We start from the raw sequence: 15,627 nt of genomic DNA, 5'->3' as shown, positions 1-15,627 counted from the left end.
TAATAGAAAAGGCTGAAGAGTACTGTACTCACCAGAGCCACCTATCAGAATAATCAGGTCGTCAGACCGGAAGTGCCATAAATCCTGTATGCATGTCAAACATATGCATCCATCCAAATGCAGCATATAAGTGCAGCAAACACAAGCAGTAAATGCATAAATGCGTATGATGCCAATGATGCGTCCTGGTCACCCCTGACGCCAGTCAGTCATATCACACACAATGGTGAGACCGAGTGGGTAGGGTTGTGACAACCGTGCACTCTACCATCACTACACCTGATGAGTGACTGAGTGGACGGAATGCTGTCGGAGTACTCCTGTCCTCTGACCCCAAATCATAAATGGGGGAGCTCAATGCTCTCATCTCCCGGTACACTACGCTGCTACACTAAATGCCAGCGGAGCCAAACAGAGCGGAACTATCTGCCAGCTACCACGCTGCTACACTAAATGCCAGCGGAGCTAAACAGAGCGGAACTGTCTGCCGGCTACCACGCTGAGTCACCTGACCAACGGAGCCAAACAGCAGAACCGCCACACACCTGCCTGATATACCACTAATCCATGAGTGGTGGTGTGTGTAGTACATGTAACTGGCGATGTGCTCTACCATAGTGGAGCCGACAATCGCGCAGCATGCAATCATGATGCATGACACTAAGCATAGCAATAAATTGATCAGCATAACCATATCCATATATATAAAATGAGTACCGTAATATCGATCGTCAAATACGAAGATCTAAAGTACACAGGTCAGATAGGATATCAAAACCTAGGTCCTGAACATAACAAGCATGGTATGTCACTACCCCTCTGAGCATATATATATAATCATGTGGGTACTAGCATAAAATACATAACAGATGAGCAAGCAAGCATGTAATAGGTATCCAAAAGTGACATACCGAAACAATGACGAACATAATTATTACTAAAAGCTATGACCTACTAGACATATCAACAAGACATATCAAAAAGATAAGTCAAGGTACCCGCCTCCAATAGATCAAATCGAACCAATCTGATGTCGAGACGCCCGTCTCAAATCACAGTCCTGTAACAACATGATATACAGATTTAGCTAATTACATACTAATAAATTAGCTAAATCAAATCCTCGAGAAGCTAACATAAATCCAGATCCAATTATAAACCCTAATTAGTTTATCTAACTCCTCAATCGTATCTTAACCAATCCATTCAAATTGGGACTTGCAATAAGCATAGTCCATCTCAATAACTTAATCTAAACCAATCATAAGAACTCACCCAAATCCAAGATGATCGCTGATGGCTCACAGTCGAAGGGGTTCCCTGCCCAAAACAGAATGACCGGTGGGGTTCCCTGCCCAAAACAGAATGTTGGCCAAGCTATAAAGACTGGTAGACAAACAATCACAACCTCTAGCTACAAATCAAACTCGCATCACTACAAATCTGATATCATACTTCTTACCTCAACACCAAACACCGCTGTAGGGTTGTCAACTCTCTACTCAGGGCTGAAGCAAGGACCTCTAGGGTAAGCTGCTGGATCAAAGAACAAACCACAACACATAAATTCCAAATCCACATAACACAATACGTATACCTCACAGTCGTGCTTGTTGCTCCACAACACTCAACCTCACCTTACAGCCCTTATCAAGTTACTGTCCACCAACTGGATCAAGAAGAAATAATCAAAACAAAACTCACCAATTTCGGATGCTCCCCTGTTGGTGCACTGTAGGAGGTGGCTGAAGGAAGACCCAACAGTGGAACTAGGGCACGGAAGGGGGGGTGCACCAAGGCTTGGGTTGCTGCTCCTAACCGAAGACCCACTCAAGCTTCCAGATTCCGGCGATCTAGGGCAAAGTTGAAAGGCTGCTGTCGGCAGAACAAAAGAGACCAGATTTGGGTCGGTGACACCGAGCAGGGGAGATGAGGGTCGGTGTCGGGCAGAGACAATCGCGGCCGGTGCTAGAGCAGAAGATAAGGTCTGCTGCCGGAGCCAAGGCAGAGAGGGCTCGGTGCTTCCTGATCTCAACAGCCGAGATAGGGAAGAAACAGGGAAAGTCGCGCGAGATGAATCGAGCTAGGGCTCGGCCGCAGAGGGAAAAGGTGTCGCTAGGGCACGCGAGGAAGGGGAAGAAGGAACCGCGTGGCAATTTTGCGGTTAGGGCATGGGATCGAAAGAAGGAGAAAGGGGGAGGAGAGCTCGGCGCCGAGAGGAAGGAGAAGAGGCGTCGGGTTAGGGGAAGAATCGGGCGGGTGAGGAGAGAAAACGACGTTTAAGGGAGAAAGAAAAGAAAATAAAAATAAATCAGATAAATAAACTTTTCCTCACTTAAATGGGGTAGCCTAAACAGGCTTTCCCGGGGCCCAAATTTATCCCCGTAAACTCGTCCTTAAGAGCTCTGAAAAATTCCCAAAAATTCCGGAAAAATCTCTTATCATTATTCGCTAATTTTTGGTATTTTACATTCTCCCCCACTAATAAAAATTTGGTCCCCAAATTTCGTTATCCTACCATCAGCAACCGCTAACAACAGGTAAAGAGTATAAATGCTGAACGGTAAATTAAATCATATACCTCAAGTGAAAAGGTAGGGGTATCGAGCTCGGATAATATCCTCGAGTTCCCCAGTAGCCTCCTCGTCCGAATGATGCTGTCATCCGACTTTAACCAGCCGAATAGTTTTGTTCCGCAACTGACGCTCTTTCCGGTCCAGAATCCGTACCGGAATCTCTTCATAAGTGACGTCGAGCTGAACTGGAACTGAGACATCTGTCAGCACATGCGTCGGTCGGGTATGTATCTCCACAGCATAGATACATGAAATACGTCGGTAGTGTCAGCGTGTAAGCTACCGCTCCAATCTTCTCCAAGATCTGGAAAGGCCAATGTATCGTGGAGCTAGCTTACCTCTGAGGCTAAATCTCTTCACCCCTTTCGTGGGTGAAACTCGTAGAATTACATGGTCGCCTGCAGAGAACTCTAAGAGTCTCCGACTCCGGTCTGCATAACTCTTCTGGCGGTCCTGCGCCTCTGACATCCTCCGTCTGATAGTACAGACCAACTCGGTCTCAAGTTGAGCTCTATGAGGTCCCAATAACTGGGCCTTCCCAACCTCATCCCAGAGGGTGAGTGTCCGACAAGGCCTACCATACAACGCTTCAAACGGTGTCATCTGAATAGCCAAATGCAAACCGTTGTTGTAGGCGAACTCTCTACCAATGGCAAATGGTCCTCCCAACTGCCCCTAAAATCCAATACACAAGACCTTAGCAAATCCTCTAGAGTCTGAATGGTCCGCTCTAACTATCCATCTGTCTACGGATGGAAAATTGTACTGAAACAGAGCTGCGTGTCCAAAATCTACTACAGACTCTGTCAGATTAAACTAGGGTGTGAGGCACGATGGTGGACCAGCTCGTCTCAGAATCACATAATCAGCAGCCTTTTGCAAGACCCCAAGCCCAATGATGGATTCATCATCAGAATGCAATCCCTTTCCAAATATCTGTCTTTGTGGCTATGATTATGCCCATTCCAAATATCATTTGTCAGAGCTTACGTGAGCAGTCAGAGAAAGATCTAGCTCATTAGCTTTGTTTGGCTCAATCAATGAGCCAATTCTTAAGCCCAAATTATAGTAGCAGACTAACCTAATACTTAAGCCCAAACTAATACTAGCAGACTAACAAAAGACTAAAAAGTTCATTGATTAATTAACAATTTTCTCAGTCAGACTAAAGTAGGGTGTCAGATCAGTAGATTCAGATCAAGGTTAACAAGGAAGAAAAAAAAACAGTGTTAACCAATAGAATTTTGGTTGCAACTTTTGACATGTATACATACAAAGTGAGAGTCAATATCAGTATGGTCAACTATTTGGTGGCTTAAGAAAGAAAATCAAGCTTACAAAGAATTGATTCAAATCTTAGAGACAAGACACATTAATATCGGAACCATTGATACGACATTTTCCATCTTGGGCTTGTAAAAACTGTTAGAGTGTATACTAAAAGCCTAGCTTTTGGTATAAACATTTATCTAGAAATAAGAATCACATTGGTCAAATGTCTACATTTATGATAAATGTAGTTGTTCAATTAATTTATATTGTAGATAACATGGTGTGTGGTGTCACACACAGAAGATCATGTTATCGGTTTCCTTATAAATTATAAACAGTAGCTCACGACCATAATGGAAAGGAACAAACCATTGGAAGGTCGTAGTGTAATTAGGTATTAGTTTATCTTAACTATATAATTACACTAGTACACTTAGAGTGTATTGAGTAGGACCATTAGAGGTCGTTTCTTTTATACTGACTTTATAAAGAAATAAAGACCTCAGTTATTATGGAAGTGTGTGCTCTTAATCCTAATATAATAACAAGCACATATATTTGATATTTATTTCTTTAATTTATCAATGGGTGAGATTTAGTTCGATGAATCAATAAGCCCGATAAGTTGGGAAATGATATCACTTATAGTGTGTGTTGTTGATTATAGAAGGAAACTGTGTCCTAGTGATCTAGGTTGAGAATGTCCCCAAGAGGAGCTCATAAGGATTGTCATGTTAAACCCTGCAGGTGGACATAGTCCGACATGACGATGAAGTTGAGTGGTACTACTCTTGGAGCTAGATATTAATTAAGTGAGTTATTAGTAACTTACTTAATTAGTGGACATTTGTTATCTTAAACACAGGGAGACTAACACACTCATAATAAGAAGGAGCCCAAAATGTAATTTGGGATTGGTGCGGTAGTTCAATAATAGTTCTTTAGTGGAATGAATTATTATTGATGAAATTAAGTTGTGTGTTCGGGGCGAACACGGGATGCTTAATTTCATCGGGAGACCAAAACCAATTCCTCCTCTCGGTCCCTATCGTAGCCTCTAGTATATAGAGATTTATACCCACCGCATACCCACCGTCTTACCCATCTAATGGGGCCGGCCAAGCTAGCTTGGAACCCAAGCTAGGCCGCCAAGTCCAAGTGGATGAGCCATGTAGGTGGCGGCCAAAGCTTGGGTCCCAAGCTTAGGTGGCCACTAGAATATTAAAAGGATTTTATTAAAATTCTTTCTTATGTGGATATCATGATTTTAAAGAGAGTTTAAAAATTAAAATTTCCTTTTATAACTTTCTACAAAAGATTAAGAGAAGAGATTAATCTCTTTCCTTATTTGTAGATTAAAGGATGGTTTTAATTTTGGTAAAACTTTCCTTATTTGTAAATCATCTACATGTTTAAAAGAGAGTTTAAAATTTGAAATCTTTCCTTATTTGTTGATTAAAGGAGGATTTTAAATTTTAAGAAAACTTTCAATTTTAATCATGTTCATGATTTAAAAGAGAGTTTAAAATTAAATATTCTCTTTTATAAGTTTCTACAAAAGATTAAGAAAAGATTTGATATCTTTCCTTATTTGTAGATTAAAAGAGATTTTAATTTTTAGAGATAACTTTCTTTTTATCCACATGTTTAAAAGAAATATTTTAATTTATAAAATTTCCTTTTTATTAACCACCATGAAGGGAAAAATTATTTGAGAAATTTTTATAAATTTCTGAAAGCAAATTAGGAAGTTTTAATTCTTGTGTGAATTAAAATTTCCTTGATTTGTGGAATGGTGTGGCCGGCCATTGTATTTGTAAAAAGGAAATTATTTTTAATTAAATAAAATTTTCTTTTTCATGGCAAAATAATTAAGGAAGTTTTTAATTAAATTTCCTTATTTGCCAAGACCAAGGATTATAAAAGAGGGGGTAGAGAAGGCTTCAAAAAGAACAACCTCTATTATTTCTCTCCCTCTTTTCCTTGGTGTTGTGGTCGGCCAACCTCTCTTCCTCTCTTCCTCTTGGTGGTGGCCGAACCTTTCTCTATTGGCTTGGAGCTCTTGTGGTGGCCGGATACTACTTGGAGAAGAAGAAGAAGAAGGAGAGAAAGCTTGTATCCCTTGGAGCTTGGTTGGTGTTTTGTTCTTCGTCCTTGGTGAAGCTTCTTTGTGTTGGCCGAACCTAGCTAGGAGGAGAAGAAGGTGCTTGGTGGTTTCTCATCTCGGAAGATCGTTGCCCACACAACGTCCGAGGTTAGAAGAGGAATACGGTAGAAGATCAAGAGGTTTTTCTACAAGGTATAACTAGTAATTTTTCTTTCCACATCATACTAGTTATTTATGGAAATAATACTAAATACAAGAGGCATACGATTCTAGAGTTTCGAATTTGTTTTCGATATAGTGTTCTTTTGTTTTTCTTTTCCTTGTGATTTGATTGTTCTTTTCGGTTAACCTAAAGTTATTTTAGGAAATTAAATATTAGCTTTCTATAAAAGGTTTTGTCTAGTCGGTGGTGGTTGCTCCCATATCCAAGAAGGCCATGTGCCTCGCCACGTCAGTACTGGGAACCGATTATGGAAATTAATATTTAATGGAATTAATAACTTAAGGTGATTTGGGTCGAACGTGTTAAGTTCCGCAGGAGACCCAAGTCAAAACCTAAAAGAACGAATAGATTAAGTTTTGGATCAAACGTGTTAAGTTCCGCAGGCGATCCAAAATTTAATTTAAAAGAACACATGGTAGCTAGGAAAAGGTTCAGACCTTTGTACAAAATTTTTGTACAGTGGAACCTCTAGGCTTTCCGAGTAGCAACCAACAAAAACAACTACTCTCGTTTTGTCTGTCACAATATGGAGGCACCTTGATACACTTCGAAAGAGATGGATTGTTCATTTGAGAATCAAAATGAAGCTTAACTTCTCAGTGTTGGTTATCCATACTCATCCCATGTTTCATACCGAGCCCAACAGAATAGTTATAACTGGAATAGTTGATGTAGATGGACAAAGCACAAACCACCAAGCCCAAATTTTCACTGGTCAGGGACTGTGTCAATCCGAGGGTCAATACTCAATACCACATCATTATTAATTATCGGTCCTGAGGACAAAAGCACTGGTAGTGTTTGATTATCATCCTTTACAGCTCAAATTTTCACTAAAACAAACGAAATCAATTAAATCATTGATCTAAACAATGTGGAAAAAAAAAATAGGATGACCCTTGGAAGGATACCGACTAGCCTCATATTACTTATACAATGAGATCAAGTCACAAAAATTACTTAGAAAAAGGATTTGTCACACGACATCAGAATCAATAAGATTCCACTCGCCTTCAAATTTCTTCACACTCCTAACAAACTTGTTCACTTACCAATCATCATTTTCTTACAAGTCTTTTACATCAGAGGGTTGAAGTTTCAATACCTCAAGTCAATATTTGTTTTCAGAGAACCCTCTACTTAAATCTTGCATCTTGATAAAATCCGAATCCGAGTCATAGACCAGGAGCATCCCAGCTCAAACACTTGATGTCCCCACCAACACCTAAACCCCAACTCATAATCATCAATAATCTGCTACATATGAGGCTTAATGATGGCTACATCTTAATGCCTGCAGCTTTTTCAAACAATTTACAACCCACTTAGCTAAGAGAATTGATCCATTAAGTTGTCAAGATCAACCATTGACTCAAACCTCGTACGCCCAAGTTAGTATTACTTAAATCATTTTAGCTTATAACGTTTCTTTAATACCTCACGATAAACCATGTAGAACTACTTAGGGTCACATATTGAGTTTAATTGATACCCGTCTTTGTCAACTTCATAATTGCAAAAAGCAAGTGGAGGACTTAAGTGACTAGAATATAACAAATTCTAAACAATTCCAGCACTATGAATTTAGTGCTCTCAAATTGAACCTTTTTTTTTTTAAAACCAAGATATCATGGTTCTTAATCTCCCACAGGAATCTAAGAAATTTAAGAGTGACAAAGTAAACTGAGAAGGTTATAAGCAATTAAAGGCTCTCATGAAGATAGTTTCAGGATTTTCAGTTATGTATGCAAGGACCGACTTAAAAAAAAAATCATAGAAGCAAATTCAGGCTGCAAAAGCAAAAGCATACTAACAATACTATGCTTATGTACCTGCTGCAAAGAAATTTGGTACTCACAACATAGATTTGGATCAACAATAGATACTAAATACAACAAAATAATTACAATTATTTCCATAATTTGTTAAACTTAAACTAACCATTAGTAGGATATACATAAAAGGAGATAAGCTTATGAAATCCTAGGCATCACAGTTAACTACCAAATAACTGAAATATAAATCATCAAAGAATAGATCCTCCAGTGTGAGAGTAACACTCCATCACACGAAATACCACATATGTGAGAGCAATACTCTACCACAAGAAATCCTCCAATTAGTACACATCAAACTTACTCACAACAAAAATATAAACCATCATGATAACTCCAACAATGCATACCGAACCCGTGTGCACATATCAATATAGGTATAATCGACAATACACCTCAAACAACATTCACTTGACATATATACACCTATGCCAAGAGTATAATCAACATATACTTCCAGTAAAGCATACTAAACTCAGGTGCACTCACAAATCAAACCTAATCAACAAGATACTTCCCATAAGACACTCACACCCATGTGCACATACCACGACACAGATTTAAATCGATAAAATACCTCCAATAAAACAATCAGACATGGGTAAAATCTACTAGAAACCCACAACAATTAGAACTGGAAAAGTATACCCACAATAATCATCATCTGGACAAATATACACCCACTACATGCAATTTAAACCGTCCATCATAACACTCCTACAACACATAATAATCATATGTACCCCGCATAGATATACAGAATTAGCATATTTAATCCAATCAACCCGATATTCCATATGTTACCTTCTATGTTATCCAACTAGGTGCATATAGTCTACAATAAAAGTCCACATGAAATAGGATACATCGATCCTCTATAGACTGACCAAACCGATAATGGTATACGGCTAATTCAGTCTTTTCCCACTTCAGTTCAAGTCATGTACTCTATGTGCTCAAGATATCCACTAATCACGAATAACTCAAAGATCAGCATCTCTATAAAATAGAGTATGATGGTCCGCTATTGATTGAACCAACAAAACTAAATCGTTCTTATTCCAACTGATCAAGGTTACATTAATCCTCTTCAAGCAACTATGGTAAATCAAACTTCTACTGATCGATCTAACAAGAGTAGATCAATTATCTACTAATAAAATTAATTAAAATAAAATGGTATACTACTGGCTAAGTCAACATGAATATGCAGATACTATCCACTACACAGCTAATAATAACAGAGGCTGGTATGTGCCTCGATCTTCTAACCAACTAATCGTAACAGAAGCTAAAACTACTAGGGGTATGATATGTAAAATCACCAAAGCCTATAATCCTTAATCTCTATTAAGGTCAATCAAGATCAGTGGCTAACCCATCACATATAATATATGCTACAACAACCAAACAAGTACTAGTAAAGAGTGCTAATACATGTCATAAACTGTAATAGTCAACGGTGCATATACTAATAAAAAGGTAGGATAACAGTATACCAACATACCTCCTATAGCTTGGAGATGTCCTGCCGTTGCCAGGTCCCAAAACCCGAAAAATCACATCAAGAAGACTAAAACACAAAAATCCAAAACACGGGCTATAAAACTCGTATCGTACTCTGATACCAAATAAATTGGTATCAGATAAATCTCGAAAAATCCAAAACACATAGCAAGTATCGTAACTTGGCTCTGATACCACTAAATTGTCACGCCCCGGGAAAGTCCCTGTCCGAAGAAATTTCAGCAACACCTCCCCTGTACGACGGACAATCTGCAATTTTCTACATCCACAATATACATCAGCCACATGCGGCTGGAATATATACACAACCGCACAGTTATATATATCATCAGCCCACTCGGCTGGAACAAAACCAACACAACGGAAAATGACAGAAACCAAATACAAACCAACACACAAAAACTGCTAGTCGGCTAGGCTTACACAACCAACAACCAATACAAAATACTACATAACAACATCAACACTCCAAAAATAAAACCGAAGTACAGAGCTAAACGAACGGATACATAAACAAACAAAACATAAGTAAAATCGATAAGTCTTTTGTTGTGACGTGGGGACCAGCAGACAGGATACTCCAAGCGACTCCATAAACAACCTGGTACCTGAAAAAGATAGTGTCCACGGGGGTGAGTTCAACAACTCAGCAGATACCTAGTTGATATGTATAGTAAACTATAACCAATAGTAATAAGTATGGAATACAGTATCCTGACCAAAAGAAGGTAATGCATAATAGAAAAGGCTGAAGAGTACTGTACTCACCAGGGCCACCTATCAGAATAATCAGGTCGTCAGACCGGAAGTACCATAAATCCTGTATGCATGTCAAACATATGCATCCATCCAAATACAGCATATAAGTGCAGCAAACACAAGCAGTAAATGCATAAATGCGTATGATGCCAATGATGCGTCCTGGTTACCCCTGACGTCAGTCAGTCATCTCACACACAATGGTGAGACCGAGTGGGTAGGGTTGTGACAACCGTGCACTCTACCATCACTACACCTGATGAGTGACTGAGTGGACGGAATGCTGTCGGAGTACTCCTGTCCTCTGACCCCAAATCATAAATGGGGGAGCTCAATGCTCTCATCTCCCGGTACACGATGACGGGGAGGTATCTCTGTCGGCTACCACGCTGAGTCACCTGACCAACGGAGCCAAACAGAGTCAACCGTCTGCCAGCTACCACGCTGCTACACTAAATGTCAGTGGAGCCAAACAGAGCGGAACTATCTGTCGGCTACCACGCTGAGTCACATGACCAACGGAGCCAAACAGCAGAACCGCCACACACCTGCCTGATATACCACTAATCCATGAGTGGTGGTGTGTGTAGTACATGTAACTGGCGATGTGCTCTACCATAGTGGAGCCGACAATCGCGCAGCATGCAATCATGATGCATGACACTAAGCATAGCAATAAACTGATCAGCATAACCATATCCATATATATAAAATGAGTACCGTAATATCGATCGTCAAATACGAAGATCTAAAGTACACAGGTCAGATAGGATATCAAAACCTAGGTCCTGAACATAACAAGCATGATATGTCACTACCCCTCTGAGCATATATATATAATCATGTGGGTACTAGCATAAAATGCATAACAGATGAGCAAACAAGCATGTAACAGGTATCCAAAAGTGACATACCGAAACAATGATGAACATAATTATTACTAAAAGCTATGACCTACTAGACATATCAACAAGACATATCAAAAAGATAAGTCAAGGTACCCGCCTCCAATAGATCAAATCGAACCAATCTGATGTCGAGACGCCCGTCTCAAATCACAGTCCTGTAACAACATGATATACAGATTTAGCTAATTACATACTAATAAATTAGCTAAATCAAATCCTCGAGAAGCTAACATAAATCCAGATCCAATTATAAACCCTAATTAGTTTATCTAACTCCTCAATCGTATCTTAACCAATCCATTCAAATTGGGACTTGCAATAAGCATAGTCCATCTCAATAACTTAATCTAAACCAATCATAAGAACTCACCCAAATCCAAGATGATCGCTGATGGCTCACAGTCGAAGGGGTTCCCTGCCCAAAACAGAATGACCGGTGGGGTTCCCTGCCCAAAACAGAATGTTGGCCAAGCTATAAAGACTGGTAGACAAACAATCACAACCTCTAGCTACAAATCAAACTCGCATCACTACAAATCTGATATCATACTTCTTACCTCAACACCAAACACCGTTGTAGGGTTGTCAACTCTCTACTCAGGGCTGAAGCAAGGACCTCTAGGGTAAGCTGCTGGATCAAAGAACAAACCACAACACATAAATTCCAAATCCACATAACACAATACGTATACCTCACAGTCGTGCTTGTTGCTCCACAACACTCAACCTCACCTTACAGCCCTTATCAAGTTACTGTCCACCAACTGGATCAAGAAGAAATAATCAAAACAAAACTCACCAATTTCGGATGCTCCCCTGTTGGTGCACTGTAGGAGGTGGCTGAAGGAAGACCCAACAGTGGAACTAGGGCACGGAAGGGTGGGGGCGCACCAAGGCTTGGGTTGCTGCTCCTAACCGAAGACCCACTCAAGCTTCCAGATTCCGGCGATCTAGGGCAAAGTTGAAAGGCTGCTGTCGGCAGAACAAAAGAGACCAGATTTGGGTTGGCGACACCGAGCAGGGGAGATGAGGGTCGGTGTCGGGCAGAGACAATCGCGGTCGGTGCTAGAGCAGAAGATAAGGTCTGCTGCCGGAGCCAAGGCAGAGAGGGCTCGGTGCTTCCTGATCTCAACAGCCGAGATAGGGAAGAAACAGGGAAAGTCGCGCGAGATGAATCGAGCTAGGGCTCGGCCGCAGAGGGAAAAGGTGTCGCTAGGGCACGCGAGGAAGGGGAAGAAGGAACCGCGTGGCAGTTTTGCGGTTAGGGCATGGGATCGAAAGAAGGAGAAAGGGGGAGAGCTCGGCGCCGAGAGGAAGGAGAAGAGGCGTCGGGTTAGGGGAAGAATCGGGCGGGTGAGGAGAGAAAACGGCGTTTAAGGGAGAAAGAAAAGAAAATAAAAATAAATAAGATAAATAAATTTTTCCTCACTTAAATGGGGTAGCCTAAACAGGTTTTCCCGGGGCCCAAATTTATCTCCGTAAACTCGTCCTTAAGAGCTCTGAAAAATTCCCAAAAAATTTTCCAAAAATTCCGGAAAAATCTCTTATCATTATTCGCTAATTTTCGGTATTTTACAACTAAAACAATGAATTAGCTTGAAGGAAAATGATTTACAAATGTGTAGTTTTGACAAGTTAGTCTTGTCGTGAAGCTTCATTCATTGAAGTAGGAAACATTCAATTTGTTCTTTCCAAGTACACCCATTGGAGATTATATTATAGAGCCCATCAAGACTTGGTAGTATTTAGCTGACAAACTGAGATCTAGATAAAAAGTTTAAATGAGTTTTAAACCCTTATTCATTATCTATCGAACTTATACTTATCTAGGCATCAAGTACAAAAGGAGAACAGTTTCAAAAACCACTACTTACAAGATTTTGAGATCAGGTAGAGTACCCACTTTATCAGGAATAAGACCACTAAATTTGCAATCAATCAATCTTCTAAGAAATAACGAATTCAACATCAAAGTCATGTCCATTCCAGGATAAATATCACCATAGATACGAAGAAATAATAGCAAGCTATTGTAATGCACATACAAAACTTAAGCTATTTCAAGTTCCCAATGCTTGTTGGAAGTGGACCTTATATTTATGGACATCCAAACATTCATATATGAAATCTCCAATTGCTCAGTGTTTGCAGACTTATAAGGCGCTTGCAATTCTTTCAGTACACTAAGCTTTCCTATATCATTGCTCAAACCACAAACTACCATTAAAATCCATGTTAAATAGTTTCTGTAGTAGTATTTCAGATTAATATTAATCAAAAGGAAGATACAATTAATAACAAGTGAACAATTCATCAGGGGGCAAGGGAAACTAGCAGTCGTACCCCCCTTAAATTACTGAAGTTCACTCCTTCCTAATGATCACAGGGATCCGAATTATTCTAGCTTGAGGTGTATTCGTCCATTAATTAGCCACATAATTGAGAGCAAAAATTGTCCATGAACAAAAGAAGCAATATCTGTTGGACAATTGTGTTGGAGATAGAAAGGGGAAATATTTGGAATTTACAAAATTAAATTTAGTCTTATCTGTTGAGTGACATGAACGGATAATCTCAAATTACTATCGGGGCTAGTTCAGTCGAGTCTGAGTGTTAGCTAGAGCCCTAGAGTCAATCATTTGATGATTGTATATTGGACTTATTGTATCATATTCTATATATAAATAAAGGCATTTAGATTTTGATTATTATACTTACTTGTATTGGTGTCAAATAAACTAAGTATAATAATGTCCTTGAGTAGACGGTTCTCACCTATATCAATCGGTTAGTTGAACCGATAGTGAGATGATATAGGGAACACTACTCTTAATCATTCCTAGTCAAGTATTAACATTCAGGGACAATGTTAATGCAATAAGACTAGCATGTAGGTCAACTCGATGACTTGATCTCACAAGTCATGGATATAGAGATATCAAGTTGGCACATGGGTATACATTAGAGAATGTATATTGAATGACCTGCCATGAGAAAGTATCATGGATCGTTATATGAGTGTCATATACTTTCTCATGTGGCTATTAGTATAACTACTAGTCCTTAGACCTGAAGTCACCATGGTTCCCTACATAAGGAGTTATGTACTTTAGTTTCGTCAAACGTCACCCGTAACTGGGTGGACTATAAAGGCGATTACTGGGTATGTAACAAATTATGCGGAGGGATGTGAGTGATGTAGATGGGATCTATCCCTCCTATATGACGAGAGTGACATCAGTATTCTTGATAGAGTGAGACCACGAAGTGCATGGCCATGCCCAAATGAGTCAATATAGGATATTGAGCTCATTTGATTTAGTGTGTCTACTTGGATTTCAAGATTTAGATTGATTAGAGGATGACACAGTCTATGTCTCATATTGATCAATCTAGATGTCTAGGATAGAAGGACACTTGTCATATATTGTGAGGAGTCACAATTAGTAGTCACAAGGTGATGTTGGATCTCAACATTTCTTGTAACTTGGGTAGCAATGATGTATTATTAGATGCCGCTCATTGCTTATGTTTCTAAAGAAGTTTAGAAACATTGCCAACGTTACAAGTGTTGATACAGTCTGACCTGGTTGTTGTTTTGATGTTGACACTGATTTAAGTTTGTATCAGATTTTAATTAGACTCAGATTGATTAATGATCAAGGTTGATCATGTGGAGAGGAAAGTCCAAGTACGGATACTTGGCAAGCGAAGTCGGAGAGGGCTCGGCAGCTCGTTCTCCGGACTAGGTCAGAGAGGGCTCGGTAGCTCGTTCTCTGGACCGGACGAAGTCGGAGAGGGCTCGGCAGCTCGTTCTCCGGACTAAGTCGGAGAGGGCTTGATAGCTCGTTCTCTGGACCAGGAAGACGTTAGGGTTTAGGGCTGGGAGGCTCTAAAACTAACACAGGGACATTGGATCGGTCTGTAGACCGATCCAGTGATACTTTGTTGACTGGATCGGTCGACAGACCGATCCAGTGATACCTTAAGTGAACTGATCGGTCTCGTGACCGATCAGTAACCACACAGAAGCTTTCTGTGGGTTATCTGATCGGTCTACAGACCGATCAGAAGGAAGCGATGGGATGCGCTGGGACTCAAAGCAATAAGGGGGGGATCGGTCTGTGGACCGAACCACCCATAGGCTGATCGGTCCACAGACCGATCAGCATCAACCCAGACCGATCAGGGTGTGTCCTGATCGGTCTGGAAGGTTATGGATCGGTCTGTTGACCGATCCACAACAATGCCGTTTGTTTTCTGTTGTTTCTCTGCGATTTCTGATTCACCTGATCAAATCATCTGCTGTGAGATTTTTGAGTTACAGGTTGCAGGTGTCGTGCTAGTGCTTAATTTCAAATTAAGCTCCATCAGAAGAATGAGAACAAATGCCCTTTCTGCTGTGTTTCACTGCAAGTGG

The 15,627-nt window shown here is 40.1% G+C and overlaps 2 long non-coding RNA genes across 2 annotated transcripts; both read right to left on the bottom strand.

Moving 5' to 3' along the window:
• Positions 1-1,035: 1,035 nt before the first annotated feature.
• On the bottom strand, positions 1,036-1,524 carry LOC122000195. The gene is made up of 3 exons (XR_006117014.1): positions 1,463-1,524; positions 1,276-1,351; positions 1,036-1,060 (listed from the first exon to the last, which is right to left on the bottom strand). It is a non-coding gene; the product is annotated as an uncharacterized LOC122000195 (long non-coding RNA).
• Positions 1,525-11,337: 9,813 nt separating this feature from the next.
• LOC122000194 lies at positions 11,338-11,781 on the bottom strand. Its single transcript, XR_006117013.1, has 3 exons — positions 11,765-11,781; positions 11,578-11,653; positions 11,338-11,362 (listed from the first exon to the last, which is right to left on the bottom strand). It is a non-coding gene; the product is annotated as an uncharacterized LOC122000194 (long non-coding RNA).
• Positions 11,782-15,627: the final 3,846 nt, after the last annotated feature.

The sequence above is a fragment of the Zingiber officinale genome, chromosome 7A, assembly GCF_018446385.1.
Source record: "Zingiber officinale cultivar Zhangliang chromosome 7A, Zo_v1.1, whole genome shotgun sequence".
NCBI classification, from domain to species: Eukaryota; Viridiplantae; Streptophyta; class Magnoliopsida; order Zingiberales; family Zingiberaceae; genus Zingiber; species Zingiber officinale.
Note: the sequence above shows the minus strand (reverse complement) of the source record. Positions and strands in the feature narration are given on the sequence as shown.